General features: G+C 42.8%; 1 protein-coding gene across 10 annotated transcripts in view; it reads left to right on the forward strand.

Annotated features, from left to right (window-relative positions):
• The first annotated feature begins 1,264 nt into the window (after positions 1-1,264).
• The window catches only part of AGBL5 (AGBL carboxypeptidase 5), a 468,371-nt gene continuing 450,427 nt past the window's right edge, over positions 1,265-19,208 (forward strand). For 6 of the 10 annotated variants that reach the window (XM_085613234.1, XM_085613239.1, XM_085613240.1 and 3 more), the window contains exon 1: positions 1,265-1,421. The gene's annotated coding sequence lies outside the window, so the exon portion shown is untranslated. Of the gene's footprint in view, positions 1,422-15,885; positions 15,957-19,208 lie in introns of all 10 variants that reach the window. The other 4 variants (XM_085613235.1, XM_085613241.1, XM_085613236.1 and 1 more) reach the window with 4 other exon arrangements.

A 19,208-nucleotide genomic window follows, 5' to 3' on the forward strand; every position in this document is an offset into this window, starting at 1 on the left:
GAAGACAGACAAAATAAAGCCATTTCGAACTTCTAGAATCGAGAGTCTGAGCCTGAATTAGGTCTATTGGCATGTATGTATTCTGCCCGAAGAGAAATACCTCTATTTTTTTGTATGAGCTTGGAACAAGGGCTTTGGAGGGCTTTACAGGCGCACCAGTTACATTACACAAAGATGATGAGCTGATGCTGGACTTGAACCTGGTTCACCAGTTCCAAAGCAGGTAGCTCTGCCTGTAACAACTCATCAGGCCAGATGTACGTATGTTTTGTTCAGCTCACAAACAGCCCGATTCGTAGATTTGGGCCGTTTCCAACTGAAAAAAAAGCCTTTTCCCATGTACCAAACCCTATTTTATAATTTGGTAACCTATTACCGAATCACAAAATGGATTTGTGATTCAGTATTAGGAAGGAGTGTGTTGAGGGCTTCCCTTTCTAATAGCGACTCACAGTGGTATGTGTTAATGTTTTGCGACCGAAATGCGGTTGCACAACATCTGCATTTTACTGCCTACTTCAAGTAGATGCTAACCCATTCCCAAACGGGAAGTGGTCCCACGGACCACTGACTCCTCTTAGAAAAGTTTTCATTTTTGTTTTTGAAACACGCCCCGTTTTCCTTTAAGGAAATTGGTCTGCGTTTAAAAAAAAACATTGCTTTAGTAAAATGCAATCTGACCGAAGCAGGCCACCATCCCTGTGATTTTAACGATTTTCGAGGTATTGCAAATTGTGACTTACATCATGAAAATTAATGAGGTAGGGCAATCTGCGATTCTCTGGGAATCGCAAACTGTGTAAAACACACTGTACTACATACCTGTTTGCGTATAGCGTATAACAAAAATTCGATATTAGGTAATAGCAAACGGAAATCTATCTACATTTGACCCATCCTTTCCTGTGTTGACAGTGTTGAGTTTGAGACAGTTGGTAAAGAAGCTGACACCTTTAAATAGTTAAATATGGATATAAACACAGAACACATTTTAATTATCTTTAAACCTAACTCCTCATTATTACAGTAAGTTTCTCCATAAAAAAGTCGCTATTTTGAGACTAAGTACCCATGGTCTGTGCAACAGTCCAAGCTCACACTGAACTACCATTGAACCTCTTTTAAGATGGCGTTCATTTTGTCTGTGATTAGATCAGTTCTGTGTCCTCCCTTTTCTGTTTCAATTATGTCTGTCTGTTTATACAGCGCACTTAGCACGGCAATTCTGCTGCCGACCAATTGCAGCGTGTTTTGTTGAGGGGGCGGCGGCCGGCCCTTGTTGAGCCAATCGGAGCGCTCCTCCTTGTTGTCTGGCAGACACGGACGGCTTGGTGAGTTTGTTTAGGTTTCTACCGAGAAGGCTGAGGACGAGGAGGCGGGTCTGAGCGCAGAACGGAGCTCACCGGGAGAGATCGAGACAGGTACCGGCGGGAGGTGGGGGAGGAAAGACGGCAAAGTGACCACTTGCCGTAACGGGGAGATCTGCTACCCATGGGATATCAGTGAAACACGCCCCATCTGGTGTGACAGCCTTATTTTTCCCCTGCACAAGGTAGACGTTTAACGTTGTCGTGCAGGGAGACGTGTAGGGTACTTGTAATGTCAGGCACTCTTCGTTAGTGAGACATGTGCAACACCCCAGGCATGCATGCCAGCACTCACTATTCGGTAGGAAGCCGCTCTTATTTAGCCCACAGTTTCATTTTTTACCCCTTTTTTTTATTTTAAGGTTTTGCATTTGATGCAAGTTAGTTGACATTGACAATATATTTTTCTTTAATATTTCTCTCCTGTGCTTAAAAACCAACATGCGTATTTTGTTCCATAATTTAATGGATTTTTGGCAAGAGCGAGCGTGATTAACGAAGGGTGCCATAGTGCTGTATTTGAGGTCCAAACATTATTTGTGGACTGTCTCTATCTATCCTCTTTATGCTGGTTCCTGGTGGTGAGGTGCGTGCTCTTACTTTTACTAGCACATGTTTTGCTGTCCAGATTGTTCTATCGCGTATTCCACGTATGGATGCGCTATTGTTGCTGAAAACCGTGGAATTCCCCAAGGACTCTGTTGTTACTGATTGCTATGTGTTTTCCCTTTTATCTCAAGGGGATGCACCGTGCAGTGCATGCAGATGGTAAGGGCACATGTAGGCTGAGGTGTTTGACGACTATTGGCGTCCTCTGTCGGTTACTGAGATAAGATACTGTGGTGACCGTCCTTATTTATGCACGCTGGCTGGGAGATCTCTGTGGACTGCCTGTGCTGCAGAGATCGGGAAGAAGGATGAATTATGTTTTATTGTGGCTGGTGTTTTGGGCCTTGTTGAGGAAGGGTGGGCGTTTCTGGTGGGTGAGTCCTTGCACTGGTAGGAGATTTCCCTCTACGGGAGCAGTGCTTGCTGGTAGTTTGTAGATTGGCCCTCGTAATTGGACTTGTTCTGTGTAAAGGCGTACCCAGTGTATCACCTTAGTGCTCGAGGAACATTTAGACATTGAAAAAAGGCTTTATTGAGAATGGTCTACACGCGTAATAGTCATAATATGCCATTTTACTCACTTGTAATCAATGAAAAAGTTCCCATCTATTATCCTTCTAGCCAGACGAACCATACCTCTGTCACCATTTCTAAAGTTATACGAACTCTTGAAATTGTTATAAACGCCACACTTTCCATGAATACTTAAGCTAACAAATTTCTAAATTTTTATATTTCTTTATTTGGTTGAAAATAAACCATAAAATTACAATAAAACATCAGGTTAAAACATTTACAACTTGAGTAACACAGCACGCAAACTGACATAACAGTACAATGCAATATGTAAGATAATAAATACAACTTTCAGGCGGGGAGGGAGGAGGGGGTATCTCACTCAACAGTTACCTGTCAACAAAAATCTCAGATTGATTCGCTATAATTATCTGGATGTTGGGGCCGCCAATAAGATAATCTGAGTACACAGCGTTGCAAAACTGCCACTGCCCTCTCAATAAACCCATCCAGAGTGGAGTTTTTTTTTAGCTTTAGTTGAATTGGATGCCCCCCAACTTAAGCTTGCCCATGTTATGACTTTTTTATTTTCATTTTTGGCTTCAGGCCAGTCTGAATCCAGATGTGTACTGTCTCTTACAAGCTGTTGGCACACTAGCACAGTGATACATGGCGATGAAAAGGCCTTAATGTTTATGCCCAGCTAGGGACATAATCTCACCTTGTACCTTGCGCGGTGGAAAAACAGCTTATCACAAGGCCAGGGGGTGCCCATCTCAGCCTCCTCCGGTCGAAGACGGGCCTTATGCGTCCCGCAATGGGTAGGTGTAAAATGCTTTATAGTGCAGCAGGATGTTGAGGCCGCCTCCTTCTCCTCACTCCTTTCCAAGAGGATTCTAGGACTGGTAGTCCTCGTGCCGCAATGCGCCCTGCCTAATTTCATTTTCAAGTCCATGATGACACTTGGCGACATCTTGCATTACCTCATAAGATTTAATCAATATCATCACTCCTCCTCTGAAAACAGCACCGGTCCTGAATTCCTATGGGTAAAACTGACAAATAATTCCAAGCTAGGACCTTGCTTTCCATGATTGTACCACATCCAATAATGCCAGCATAGAGGAAGAAAACGGTTGGCAGTACTAGTCTCTCTACAGACTTCCAAATTATGAAACTTCATCCCTGCAAAGATAACCACTGAGCATCTGCGATTCAGAATAGTGCTGGCTGTTGCCAAGGTAATCACCAAGAAACATTTGTACACTTAGTTTACATAGTTGGGAGACAATACCAAAACACTCTGCTCTGTCTACTGACAAATACCCGCCAAATGAATTTCCTTCAAACAGTAATCACCAAATTCTTAAACCGTAGAAACTTACCTTCTTGGCTAGCACCATGCTCAATAATTTCAGCATACAAGAAGGAAGCAGCTGTTGGCACTACTTCTTTGTCAAGAATGCCAAATAGTGGAAGAGCCACTAAGAACCATCTGAATTCAGAAGGTTATTCACTACTTTGTCATCAGGAACATTCAAATGGTTTTGTCTGCAAAGACTATAGACAGTACAAAGTTCGACTGCTCTGTCTACTGGCATATCCTCATAACAATTTGTCAAGGACTTGTGGGAGGACACGTCATCCCAATTAGCGAACAAACTGTCAGTGATAGGACAGAATAGAAGATAACACAATGGAAAATACAACCTGCAAAAAATACCAACTTATTCTCATCTTACGTACTTTAAATCCCTTTACCACCCTGTTAGGTCTTGATTGTACATCCCCATGTTGTTTGTCGAATTAGAATGTAGGGCATTGCATGGAGTAGGTGAATTGTTTGATTTTCACCTGTGTAGGCACTTGCTTCTCTGTGTGGTCCCTGCAGGTTGTAACTTTATATAGCTAAATAAAAGCTTGCTTTCAAGATGCTTTTGGCTTTCAAGATGCTTTTGGTGTCTTTTCAGTCCTGTCCTACCTGGCATTTCACTCTGAGAATCAAAAAGTATGAATAAGACCTACTTTATTCTTGACCGGATCACCAAGTACAATATATGTATAAATCACCTTCCCTCATAAAAGATTGTTGCTCCTTTTTAAGACCGTGCATGAAAATGAGCTTCACTTGTTTTGTCAATCGAATCATCCCATATCCACCTCTTGGTTGCTTTACTCTTCTTAACTCAACCTTGCAAAATAGTATTCCTTCTGTCCCTTTGGCTTTGTATGCATACTCCCCCTTAGAATAACAATCTCCTAATTTCTTCGTAATACATCGGCACACTTCTTGACTCTTTCCCTTGAAGCAACAATTCACCTGCTAACAATGGCATCCTAATTCCGTTAGTTCAATTTAATTAATCACATGATTAAAATGTAACTCACTTTAACTAATTGAAGCACTCCAAACGTAAGAATCCTATATTTAATGGATGAAATGGTTCATCATACGTGCACAGGACAAAAACTGTTATCAAACACAAGAATCGTGGACTAATGCATACAATGGTATAATTTTAAGCGCACAAGTGTAAACAAAACTATTTAACTAATGGATTAACCACTAACATTGCATTCTGGAGTAGTATTTTTCTTGTTGTAAAGCAATTCAGTGCCTCACTAAGAGTAGTAAGCCCTATAGAAATGCAATTACCCTTCAATACAAAATAAATAAAATATTACAAACAAAATATAGACTTCTTTATAGGGAGCGTGTTATCAGCAAGTGCTCAGTACGGTGGTTAAGGGGGTTAGGAAAAAAACCTCCCAATACATTCCCTAAGGAGCAAGGTACTTGTTACATCAGCCCACTTATCCATCTGGTCTGCCTGCTAGTTCTCATTCTCTGTGACATCCTCTCACTCCATCAGCAACATCCTATTCTGACGGAGCAGGCACATGTAGAACACCCTTCTACTTAATATCCTGCAATGGAACGTGCACATCATCTCCAGTCTAGTAATGTACTTGAGGTATTTAAACGTGTGAGTCTTTTTCTCCACTCTTTCATACATTACATGCCAAAGTCTCCACACATTGCCAACATTGGTATGTGGTACAGACTATACCATTTTGATACCATTCACTTATGGACTCTTTCGTTAGTATTTCCCATTTAAGAAAGTGATCTTCAAGAGGCAGACAACACTCTAGTTGAGACCTCGGCAATTATCTATACGTTGGTTACAAATCTTCTCTTTTCAAATGATTTAATTCTACACTACTCACCCTTGGTGATACGCTGGTCTAATATTATAGGTTCTCCCAAGGACCATGGAATTGAGTGAGTGGCTGCTATTCCATTACCAGGTATCCCACGTTTTGCCTGTCCTGATGAAACTTCAGTATTTTAAGAGGTCGAAACGTCACTGACAAAATGCCACACACAAACCTAATGATCGGATGCCTGTAATCAAGCCCTATGGGAATATAAGCCCAATGATTTTATAGCTGAAGTAGTGTGCATTGTATAAACACACAGTATTAATGTATTTCATGTTGATTTCTTTTTTTGTGTGTAATCACTGGGGACACGATGCACTCTTCGTCTTAATTTGTATGTATTTAAACCTAATATATGGATACAAATATGTAAATAATCATTTGTCTTTTCCCATTTCTTCATATGTAGTCTGTCTTTTACATGTGCTCATGGCTACACATCACTGATACACAATAATAGTGCAGAGTGATTGACTCTACTGCCAAATGTTTAATATAATTTGAATGAGCTCCAGGTGAACCACTGGTTTTGTATATAAACAAAATTTGACTTACAGTTGACTGCATTACATTTCAATTGTCATCCCTCTAGCGAGACTGAAAAGTTCGCACCTCGTGTTACTGTCTTTTTTTAGCACCAGTGGGTAGATTTTACTTTCTGTACTAGTTGTTTAGTTGCTGAATGCTTGCAGTATTCTGCTGATTGCAGTTTAAGGTCCTCTGGTAATTGCTACAGGCAGTATTAGCCTTTGGTGGCAACTGCTTAACCATACTGTTTCTGCCCACCGTAGGTCTTTGTAATGTAATATCTCTTTAAATGTCCTTCCAAGTAATTAAAAAAAAGAAGAAAAAAATAGGATTAACATCGCTATTTTAACACATTTTCACATATTCTTACTTTTTTATTATTCACAGCTGTAGTGTATATATTTGCACATCACATTTTGCACATTTGCACTAATCATCAACGTGACTGTATATATACGACATTTTAAGCAGACTAGCTTATAGCGTTACCCTTAGGGATTTATCCCGCAAATGTCAACTTAGATTTGAATATGATTATGTAAGGCCATTGTGATGTTTTCTGTAAAAATGTTCCCTTATAGTTCACACACAAGAAGGGATATCTCTTCACCATACATCGGATGCATTTTCTCGATTGGGCACTGTCATTAGACTTGTATTATTGCAGACTCATGAAATATTTTATCTCATGATCCTCCAGATGTCCTTTTGTTTTAGTAATGTATCCTGACATTATAACTGTTGAATAACTGATACACGTTGATGGGTATAGGCATGTGGAAATTATTATGCCTCTATGATATACTCGGGTGGTTGCGCCAAGCATATACAACAGCGATATTTTGCACAAATGAAAGAATATTTATTGATTTAGTCTTGGTATAACTGTTTGCTATTTGCATTTACATTGATTTTAAATAATTTATTTATTCGATGTATTCACCAATATAGGTTTTTAAAATTATTTATAATTTTAATTACCGTGCGTTCACTACTTTTAATTGCGTTGTTTTGCACAGTTATATCAGTCAAGTCTGTTGTCTATATCCATCTGTAAGCAGTCACGTGATGAATTGAATGTTTGCACAGTCACTTTATAAGTCAACTCTTTATTGGTTCATGTTGTCATGTGATCAAGGCTCGGAGGAGCCGAAACGTTATGGCGGCAGAAAGGCACAAAATAAAATAACCAGCACTTAACTTTGGTCCGTGTCCGTTTATGCTGTGACGGTGTGGAGTGGCGTTCGCAGCTAGCTTACGGATATATATATTACCTACTGGCGGTCGCCAGTAGGTAGTTATAGTTAGGACCACGTTTCCATAGGAAAACCTCAACATTCTATTTTGAATAACTTTGGTGCCGGTCGACGAATCCTCGCGAATTTCTCAAAATAGGTGGGGCGCTACGCTCCGCTCCTACCCTGAAAGTCTCGGGGGGATCCGTCAAGCGGGGGCTGAGATAAAAGGGGGGTCCCAAAACGCGTTTTTCCCATGCATTTTTCCATAGGACCTTTAGAACGAGCTACAGCCCGAACGGCTGAACAGAATTACTCAAAATTTGGCAGAGAGGTAGTCCCTAGGTCAAGGAAGTGCCTTTTGTAGGTTTGGTGTAAATCTGTTCAGTAGATTCTGAGAAAATAGCCTTTAAATCAATATATATATCTGAGCCCGCTTACGGTACGCTTACCGTACGCTTACGGTAAGCGTACGGTGGCGTGCGCGAGCGCGATTCTGATTGGCTCTTAGATCTTAGTAAACATTCGAATCGGCCGAAACCAGGAAGCGGCGGCCGCCATTTTCTGTGTTTCACTCTGAAAAAAAAAGAGTGAAAACAAGAAAAGGGGGCAATGAGGAGAGTTACAGACCCCCTTACATTTGTGAGGGGGTCAAAGAAGGACTGTAAAGTACAAAACAAACATTTATTGATTTTTTAAAAAAATCACGGGGTACGCGTACGGTAAGCTTACGGTAAGCGTACGGAAGAAACATGGCGTGCGCGAGCGCGATTCTGATTGGCTCTTAGATCTTAGTAAACATTCGAATCGGCCGAAACCAGGAAGCGGCGGCCGCCATTTTGTGTGTTTCACTCAGAAAAAAAACAGAGAAAACAAGGAAAGGGGGCAATGAGGAGAGTTACAGACCCCCTAACATTTGTAAGGGGGTCAAAGAAGGACAGAAAAGTACAAAAAAAACATTTATTGATTTTAAAAAAAATCACGGGGTACGCGTACCGTAAGCTTACGGTAAGCGTACGGTAAAAAAAATAAAAAAAAATAAATGAAAAGCAGATTTAAGAGTTTGCTCATCATATGTCCTCCATGTGCGAACGGTGCGCGAAGCGCATCGTGCGTTCATGGCCCATCTAGCGTAATGTGGGCACGCGGTGCGCTTCGCGCACCGCGTGCTCACTTTGTGCGCACGGTGCGCGAAGCGCATCGTGCGTTCATGGCCCATCTAGCGTAATGTGGGCACGCGGTGCGCGAAGCGCACCGCGTGCTCACTGTGTGCGCACGGTGCGCGAAGCGCACCGTGCGCGCATGGAACGAACTGCGTTAAGTGGGCGCGCACGCCACAAATGGCGTAAAGTAACTTAGCATTTAAAAAACCGTACAAATTCACTGAAAAAACCATAGGTTTCACACATGTTATAGTTAGCTGGAAATTTTACTGATAAAAAACCAATGAAATTCCCCCGTTATAGTTACTGTAGGCAACTATAACTCACGCGACCGTAATCCTCTGCTGATGACATATGTGTCTTTATGAAAAAAAAATATTTGTAATATATGTATAGCTAAAATTTAATGGAAGAAGACATGGGCAAATAAGTGTCTAAATACAGTATTAGCATCAGCAGAGGATTACGGTCGCGTGAGTTATAGTTGCCTACAGTAACTATAACGGGGGAATTTCATTGGTTTTTTATCAGTAAAATTTCCAGCTAACTATAACATGTGTGAAACCTATGGTTTTTTCAGTGATATATATATATATATAATCTACTGGCGGTCGCCAGTAGATAGTTATAGTTACAACCTATTTTCCATAGGAAATCTCAAAATTCTATTTTGAATAACTTTGGCGCCGGTTGACGAATCCTCGTGAAATTTTCAAAACAAATGGGGCGCTCCGTTCAGCTCCTACCCTGAAAGTCTCGGGGTGATTCGTCAAGCGTGGGCCGAGAAAAAGGGAGGTTCCCAAAACGCGTTTTCCCCATGCATTTTTCCATAGGACCTTTAGTCGCAGCTACAGCCCGAACGGCTGAACAGAATTACGTGAAATTTGGCAGAGAGGTAGCCATAAGGTCAAGGAAGTTCCTTTTGAAGGTCTCGTGTAAATCTGTTCAGTATTTCCTGAGAAAATAGCATTTAAAACCATATCAACGCGCGCACCGTGCGTGCACCCTTACGTGCGCAAGCGCAATTCTGATTGGTTGTTAGATGTCGGTAAACATTCGAATCGGTCGAAACCAGGAAGTGTCGGCCGCCATTTTGTCTCTCGCAGTCTGAGGGGGTGAAAAACAAAGGTGGAGAACGTGAAAAGGGGGCAGGGTGGACAGTTCCTGACCCCCTATTCTTTGTCAGGGGGTCCCAGAAGGACCCCCAAGGGCAAGAAAAATCGCGGAGTTCCATAAAAAAAAAATACATACATAAATTAGCATTTAAAAAAACCTTTGAAATTCACTGAAAAAACCATAGGTTTCACACACGTTATAGTTACGAATTAGCATTTAAAAAACCTTTGAAATTCACTGAAAAAACCATAGGTTTTACACATGTTATTGTTACCTGGACATTTCACTCGTAAAAAACCAATGAAATTCCCCCGTTATAGTTAGTGCAGGCAACTATAAGTCACGCGACCGCAATCCTCTGCTGATGACGTCCGATTATACATCACTGATGACATATGTGTCTTTCTGAAAAATAAATATTTGTAATATATGCATAGCTAAAGATTAATGGAAGAAGACATGGGTAAATAAGAGGATTGCGGTCGCGTGGTTTTTTTACGAGTGAAACCTATGGTTTTTTCAGTGAACACACACCCCACACACCCCACACACCCCACACACACCACACACACCACCCCACACACACCACACACACCACACACACCCCACACACACACCACATACACACACCACACACACACACCACACACACACACCACACACACACACCACACACACACACCGCACACCCCTTTCCACTTTACAGTATGGAAAGAAACATGAACACCCTTCACTTATATCAGCCAGGGAATATATACGTTTTGCGATGAGGAGAGAATTTTTCTCTCCTGTTGCGTCTGGTGGTTACAAGAGAAAAAGACAATAAAGAAGACAATTTTGAAGAATTTTTCGCAGATTCAGTTGGTAAAAAGTGAGTCTAAATGTCTTCCGAGATCTGAGGTATCAAAACTATTACTGAATCAAGTCTGACCAAGATCCTTGGCCAGTTTAGAGGCTAGAGAGCATGATCCCACATACATGGGTCAAACAGATTTGCAAAGGTGGACATTTACTAAAAGAGTGAAAATCTGTCTTGTTACCATTCAACATTAGGTGCTGTAGACACATACATAATTCAGTAGGGGTTACTTAGGCTTTGATTGCAACTGCAACAACCATGTCCTTGTTCAGATGTCTGGGGATCTGGCTATCGTCCACATACAAGTGGAAGTGTTATATGAATGGTTCTACTGTTTCAGCAGTGGGTTTACATTAATATTAAATAACATCAAAATAGCGCATAGGTGTGAAAAATAGGCATTGGCTTACATTTATAGAAAAGTAAGGCCACAGTGTGAAAGTGGGCTAAAAAATTTGATTAGATCCATACCAAAACTGAATCACAGATTCCCATCTAGTACAGACAGTTTGTAATAAATTAGTGGTTACCTGCATCAAATACCATAGTTGGACTTGAGAAACGAGGCTATTCTCGATTGCCTCGCATACTGCCAAGTACTGAAGTATGAAGGTGTTGGTTCATTATGTAGCAGACCATTGTTCTTGGCATATGGCTGCAGTGGATTGCCAAAAAGAGAAATAGGGAAACTTGACCACAAGTTGACAGTGTTGACCTGTGTTTAAATTTGCTGTTCTTTAGCAAGGATAAAACCACAATTTATTTTTCTAGTTTGCAGTCAGTTGAATGTATTGCTACTCAATGAACAGCCGGTGGAATACAGAGAGAAAACACAGATGTATCCGTTTCTTGACTTCATGGCTAAGTAGAGTTGATTGAATTGTCTGTATTTTAGTGTGTAAGATAAATGAAAGCAGTTAACACAGTTCAGTTGAAAGGAAGCTTTGGATTGACCCTTGGGGCTAAGGGTTCATAGTGGACAGTGGAAAGCTCTTTTGAAGAGTTTTTGGATTCTAAGATTTCATGGAAAATAGCTTTTGCTTTTAGCCTCATGCGCAATAAGTCTATGAAGTGTAATCTGCTGGAGATAAATTGTTTTTTGATGTGAACAGTACAATGTTTTCCTGTTAACACCCTATGGTAATGATGTTGTACTCAATTTACAAAGTTTAGATGGATGGAAGACTGAGTTACCCATGCCAGGATTCAAACTTGTGACCGGCAGATCACCACCGATGTCCGGGGCAAGTATTAACGGACTAAACCATCTGCCCTAACACATTATATAATTTACTGTGCATTTCTGGCCATAAAATGCACAGATTTCTTTTGAGTCCACCAGAGTCGGCATAACAAAGAATTTTGAGGAAATGCCCTGATGCTGGATTAGAACTCTCGCAAAAAGTACAGATGGTGGACGTAACTCTCAGCCGCCGGAACTTTTACCATGATGTGTCTTGTTGTCAATTATATTTAAGGTTGCTGTGAGATCTGACACTGGAGCACTTTCCTTGATGTTTGCCCCCTAGATAGTAGCTCTTCTCTCTTGTGAAGGGCAGTCTTAATATTGCCCCAAGAAAGTATGAATGAGACTACCATTTGCCCAAGTGCAAGGTTCTTTCAGTATTCCATTACAGTGGTAGGCTGACCCCACTTCCCAAAGATTTTTTAGGTCTCGCCTGGCATTAGCAGTGCGCATGCGCTACCCTCGCCATGTGAGTGCCTTTTGGAATCCATACGGATTCCAAAACGTGTACGCGGACGGGACAGAAGAAGTGCACGTGCGGCGTTTCTTGGGGATTACACGTAACATCAGCGTGCGTGCCTTTTCACGACTCGGAGACATAAATTCTGGTCATTTGTTAATGGTTACAGATGCGCAAGGCCGATGTTGTATTAACTCTATGTAGTTGCTTACTGCATGACAATTTGGTCTCTGCTAGTTTCCATAATTATTTGGAAATAGTTTAGACAGCTCTAAATGTTATTTACACTAATTTTTATTTAATACGCTATTTAATTTTATCATTCCAAGTGAAATAGTTTGTACAGGCTTATGCTGTTTTTTTTCTTTACCGACCATTACAGAAAAATACCGGCCACTCGTACTTAATTATCCTTTTTTTAGTTAAAATGTTGCTGTTTTTTCCACCATAATAGATGTTTCCATCGATCTTATTTTTAGTTGTATGCTGACAACGTGACTTGGGTCTCATCCTATTATTTTCGTTATACTTATCATAAACCTTGTTTTTGGTTAGCCTGTTTGTCTGCCTCTTGAAATGCCAGCCTAGACCGACATGCCAGAGGTGCCCTGTATCCATAGACGATAGCTCACTGTATAAGCAGCTGCCTTCTAGGCACTGTGTGAGCGCACGCTAAAACAGCTAGCAGCCTCACGATCCAAATACACAAGCGCGATGTTTAAAGATAGCTTAATATCCTTGATAAGAACACGTACCCTTTGCTCTTTCGTGTGTATCTGTGTGCGTGCTACCGGCCACGCGATATCCTATATAACAGTGCCAGCCCTGCAAGGCTCTACGGGGATGCATGGTGTCTTTATGCTTCTGCCTGTCACTGTACCTGGTGTCGTACACTGTATATAACGACGGGCGTCGCCCTTAAGCATTGCACGGGCTGTGGCCCTGTCGCATGTGTTACTATACCAGCCTGTCAGTGTGCCTGATATCACACTTTCCGTGTACCAGAGCGCCACCCCTTAACAATTGCACTTGGGACTAGGTAACGTCTCTTACTAATCCAACCCTTATACTGTGCTTTGACTTGTACTCTTCCAGCGTGACCGTGCCTTCTTAACCTGTGAGTGCCCTCTGTGTGTTATACTGCCTTCCCCCTGGCACTGCGACTGAGTCTGTACAGTGTCTGTCTCCACTGCTCAGAGAGCTGGGCCAGTCTCTGGTAACTGTGTCCAAGCTCACAGGACGTCTGCTTTGTCTCACCAACCCCCAGTTCAAATGTATTGGGATAGTTTTAAAAATAACCAAGCATTAAAAATGCAATAGGTCTTGCCTTTCATTAAGTTAAAGCCATTTGCTTTGCTATACAATAGCATTTGCAAAGCAAATGGCTTTAACTTAATCAAAGGCGAGACCTATTGCATTTTTAATGCTTGTTTATGTGGTGTCTGCAATGGCCACCCAGCTGGCAGTGTATTCAATTCTAGGTTAGTCTCTGTAGTTTTTCTTTAGGAAGGATGTCATTTGTACAAGATTGCTAGATAGTACCCGTCATGGAAGGTTAACAGCCACATGAGGGTTATGTTTTGGGCACACGTTTGGGTTCTTAATTGTGTATTTCCATGGGGGTGGGGGGTGAAAATGGTGAGATGGAAGGTTTAAGTGAGCTGTGTGCATGTTTTCGTTTGAAAATTAAAAAAGGTGTTTTTTTCCACCTGGTCTTTGAAAGGTGCAACCCATGACTACTGGAAGCTACATCGTTGAGCTTCCAAAATATTTCTTTGGTGGACTTAGAAGCAGGTGTGGTAAAACAAACATTTGTTTAAGTTAAATATTTAATCTATCTGTTTTTCTGTTTTGAGCCAAATATTTTGATTGTCCTAAGCATTTGTTGCAAGTTTTTTTTTTATTGCTAATTTGCCATAACTGTTGTGGTACTCTCTTGATGTTGGATAGCCCTTCTAAATGGGCTCAGTCCATTTGGGTCTGATGAACTTTTGATCTTTATAAATGTTTGCTAATGAGTGCAAAGGTAATATTTGAGAGAACATTTGTGTTCCTTTTCATCCGACATAGTTTATAGCTCCCTGTGTTTGGAGACAAGTACAGGGACTCTGAAGGGTGACCTATTTAACCTTAAATTCAAGTTTCCTAGTGATCACAGTAGGTTAGTAGGTGTCTCCGTTAAAAACAAAAGTGCCTCTGTGAGTGGCACATTGTGACCCAGCTTGTTTCAAAGTGACCAGCACCGAGCCCCTCCAAAGACTGACGTTGTGTGGTCCCTTAAGTGCTCGATGTTTAAGAGGAGGTGAGGGGTAACTACAGACTCGAATAGTAGCAATGTCCAAGGCGAGTATCCAGCTTGTTTTGGATGTGTGCTCCAGTGTGGGGCACCTGCAGCTGAAGGACATGTTACTACTTGAAGCTTGTGCTTCTCTCAGCTATCTTGGCATTGACAGCCCTCATGCCAGCACTGTGGGGCCACAAGTCCTCCCAGTTCTGGTGATTGGCAAGTACTAAGTGCCCGTGTAAATCAGTGCTGCCTTCAGTGTCCATTGAAGCTTTCTACAGCCACCTTGGGCGGGTCCCGAGAAGTACCCGATTCAGGAAGCTGCACAAAGTGCCAGGCTACTTTCTGGTGAAAAATCTTACGTTGCGGAAGACTGTGCCACGCCCTTCTCATGTATAGCAGGAGCCCATGGGCTTTGTGGTGCATCTTGGCTTGGTTGTCCACGGTGGGTGCGGTGCCCCTGTGCTAGCTCGCAATCCCCACCACCGTGCAGTCTGTCACTAGGGACCCCTGGAATGGGGCAGGTGTGAAGAAGGGATGGGTGGGAGGCTAGGTGGATGTTTGTTTTTTATTTGTATCTACATGTCAAAGATGGATTAATCCTCTGTCCCCTGTGCCCACTTGTATGACCCTCATCCACGCGGCCTCGGCGCTGCTTCCTCCTGGGACCCTCTGCTGACCTCCAATCCTTCTGAGACATCGTGTGCAAACACCCCAATCAAATAATTAACTATTTCTCGCCTTCCCCCTTTGTTTCATGGTTTAAAGCGTGGGCAAGCACGTGCCCAGTACAGGCTTGTTACCTTGGTAATTTTCAGCATATTACCAGAAAACGGAGATGTTTTCTATATTCAGGAGGTGCAAACTGGCCCCGAGCGCAAGTAAAGGGGCGCGGGGCAGGCTCAAACCCTCGGCAGGTCCAGCGACGGAACCAACACAGCTGAGGTGCTTCGGGGTGCCCAGTCCAGACACTGCAGGGCCCAGCTGGCACCGCTCAGCCAGCACCCGCTGAGGTCATCTGTGTGATGCCACCGCCGCGGTTTCCGATCAGAGGTCTGACTGCGCTGCCCTCCCCCCTCCCCCATGAATGATTAAAGAGGGTTGCCAAACTGTACGTATTCAACGCACAGGCCAGATGCATTAAAACAGGCTGGACTTTCTGTCCTCTCGCTGAAGCCTGCCTGCTCTTCTCTGATCTGGTTTGGCACTGACACGCTTTTGATGGCTTCATCGCGCTTTCTCTAGCGCCTCGGTAACGCCTTTCCTTCTGCCTGCAGGTATCGGTGAGCTAAGATGCCCGTTCCTGAAGATCGCCTGAGAGCTGAGAGCACGGAGGCTGCTTTTTCGGGTGAGCTCCTTGAAACGGGTCCGGTTTGGTTTGTTGTTTCGAACATGGCCCTAGTGCCCTCCCTGCCAGCCAGCTTTTAAAGTACTATATCGGTGGGTTAATTCACCTCCTGCTGACCCGTGAAACCTGCAAGTCATGGATTTGACTTTCTACAGGCTCCACCTTTTGGGAACGTTAAAAGGAGTACCAGCAGATTGAATACTGGTAGGCTAGGATATAGAAGACTCACTGTCGATGGAAATGTTGGAGGTGTGCTTGTTATCCCCCTGGACCACCTGACTTGTACGCCCTCCGGGCGGCAGTCCGTCGGCGCTTACCCCTTCACCTGAACATGATACATTTAAACCCACCTCGGTAGCTCATATATCAGACTTCCATCTCCAGGATAGTGTACAGCATGGGTACTTGCAAACATATTCCCAGAGGCATCAATGTTTGGTCTGTGATGTGACGGAAAGCCACATTAATGCCAGCAGGGTGGTGGTTGAGGAAGGGAGGGGGAGTTGGCAATAAGGTGGGTGTAGGGGAAGCGAAGCATATACATGTAGTGTCTGAATTGCACTATGTGAAATTGTGGGATTAACCATGGCTTCTCCACTCAACTAAATTGTGTGATCCTAGACAAGTCTTTTTCTCACTTTCACTCCTTTTTTCAATGCACTCATATAATCTGATGTACTAAGGTGAAACAGTTCTGCATGTTAATGATCTACACTTGGATGTTGAACAGCCGTCGTCATATTTTTACACTTTTGCTGCAAGAAGTCATTAAAGATGAAGGTGTTTCTAAATTTAAGCGGTGGAGTACACCCTAGTTGCTCCCTTTCTTTAACTTAAACAGGCAAGCATTTATTTAAATGTTAATTTATTTAACATCTTTTAATGTCCGTGGAGTCCAGTGCCGCTGTTGACGGGAAACGGCCTTTACCACGAAGGCTTTTCTACGCGTTACGTACTTGCCTCGTAAACGTCTTTACAACGCGTATTGCTTCAACGACCGTCTTTACCACGCAAGCAACGTCTTCACGGAACGTCTTCTTTCTCATCCGATTCAGTCCTTTTTTAGTGTCGGCGAAGACGTGAGAAAAAGGCAAAAAAAAGAAAAAAGGGGGTTTGCGGGGGGGTCCCCCCCACCCCAAAAAAATGCGTGGTAAACCCCCCACCCAAAAAAAATGCGTGGTAAAGGAATTATTGAGGTAAAGGATATGCGTAGAAAAATCATTCCGTTGTAACGCATGCGTGGTAAAGGCATGCGTTGCAACGGAATGCGTAGTAACAACATATATTCCTGTTGACCAGGAGGGCTTCACTTTGACGATCACTGGTCTACAGTTCCTGCAGCATTCTTGCAGAGACAGCTGTCACTTCTGGCTTGGTCGGGTTCTGTGACTGCTTCTTTGGAGATTACCAAATAACCAAGTGTAATTTGTGCCTCTCTCTTGCCTTGTCACTGGGGGAACGGATGTCGCCTGTTCTGTCTACAACTTGTCTGCTGCAAGCATGGAGCAGTGACACTTGAGCAGACCTATGAGAGTGATTAAGTGCATCCTTCTTGCGGTGCACATCGACGTATTATACTGTTCTGCTGTGTGAAATCTTGGATAAACGCAATAACACTGACAACGGGCTAGATTCTCAAAAGCCTGCATTAAACACTGAATAGGCCAGCAGAAGGGTTGCAGTTAAATAAATTACAAGCGAGGAACAGCTTGTCTTCACAACACCCCACTTGTATCTTGAATTGACTGGATCCGATCTAATACGCAAATGCTGTTGTTTTTAGCTGGGGAATCTTGGGAAGAACACTTGCAAATCTTAGTGATGTCATTGGAGTTGAAGCTTTAGCATGTAGAGCATATACCGTCGCGTTTCCAAACTCTGTAACTCTAGCCTTTGCGCTCTGTGAAGGCTGTTCGCACCCATAGCGACTATTGTCAGGTACCTTTGCCCTGCTTGTCAGAAGTGTTTGCTCTGGCTCAGGTAAAATAACTCCAGGTCTTTCAATGTCAAATGACCAGCATGTATCCTATTACTGGGGGTTGTTTCTAAAGCAAAGGCGCTCCTTGCTAACAGAAAAGGCGCTCCTTGCTAACAGAAAAGGCGCTCCTTGCTAACCGAAAAGGCGCTCCTTGCTAACAGAAAAGGCTGGTGTGAAGCTCCCGTGCTCACCGTATAGCAAGGGAGGGGGAATAGAAGCCCAGGTTCTAGTCGCGTCAACATCTCTGTGCACAGCAATAAGGACACCTGAAAAGAGGGCATTTGAAGGGACGACAGTAATACCACTTTGTATCAATTTATCATATGCAAACTCAGCTGTCATGCCCTGCAGTTTATTTGCCGGTCACCCTATGAGGAAGTACCTGCCGGTTTAGAAAAGAACCCACAGATTCAGGTGTTGTGGTTGGGGAACATTTTAACCGCAGCTTAAATGGATGACTGTTTTGTTACAAGATAATGAGCTGGCAAGCATCCAAATGGACGTCTCGTGAAACCATTTATAGAATATATATAAAAATAAGCCCTGATGAAGTTCAGTTTTGCTGAACGAAATGCGTTGGTTGTAACCTTGGTTGTTTTTATGAAAAGACATCAACATTTTAATAAAGGAGAAAATTAATATAGAAAATCAGTTCTGGAATTTTTAGTGAATTGCATGTACGGGATCTGGGATGGGCTTACTGACACTATGGGTTGCACTGTTCCGAATGTTTTTGACAATTGCTGTCCAGACACCCACACGTGACTTGAACCATAATGCATTTTTGTGTCCCCGTGCCACCTGTCCGTGTTCTTGTTCTGTGATACTCGTTTAATTGTCTCTGAAATCATCTCCTGTGTGTATCCTTAAAGGCACTGATGTTCACCTGATCATGAATGCTGTTCTCCATCCAATCCTGTACCACGTAAACCAGCCTATGCAAGTGAATTCCACCAGAATGGTGTTTTGTGGACTTAGCCAGTCTACAATACCAAATCCATTTCATATTCTTGTTCGTTTTCCATGCTAACCTTAAATAGTAATCAACCGCTTGATGAATTTGTCCTCTTTACTGCTGGCAGCTGTACTGTCGGACCCTCTTCCATGGTCACATGGACAAACTGGCTTCTGAGCTTCAGCCGCGGGGACTGCGGAAATTGGCTCTGATTCCTGGAGCCGGTAGTGCCATGGTTCTGTAAGCAGGGCCTTGTACAACTCCTTCAGCACTTAATTATGGTAGCAATGACGAGCAGTCACTGGCCCCTCATTGAAGT

Source organism: Triturus cristatus, chromosome 6 (assembly GCF_964204655.1).
Source record: "Triturus cristatus chromosome 6, aTriCri1.1, whole genome shotgun sequence".
NCBI lineage: Eukaryota > Metazoa > Chordata > Amphibia > Caudata > Salamandridae > Triturus > Triturus cristatus.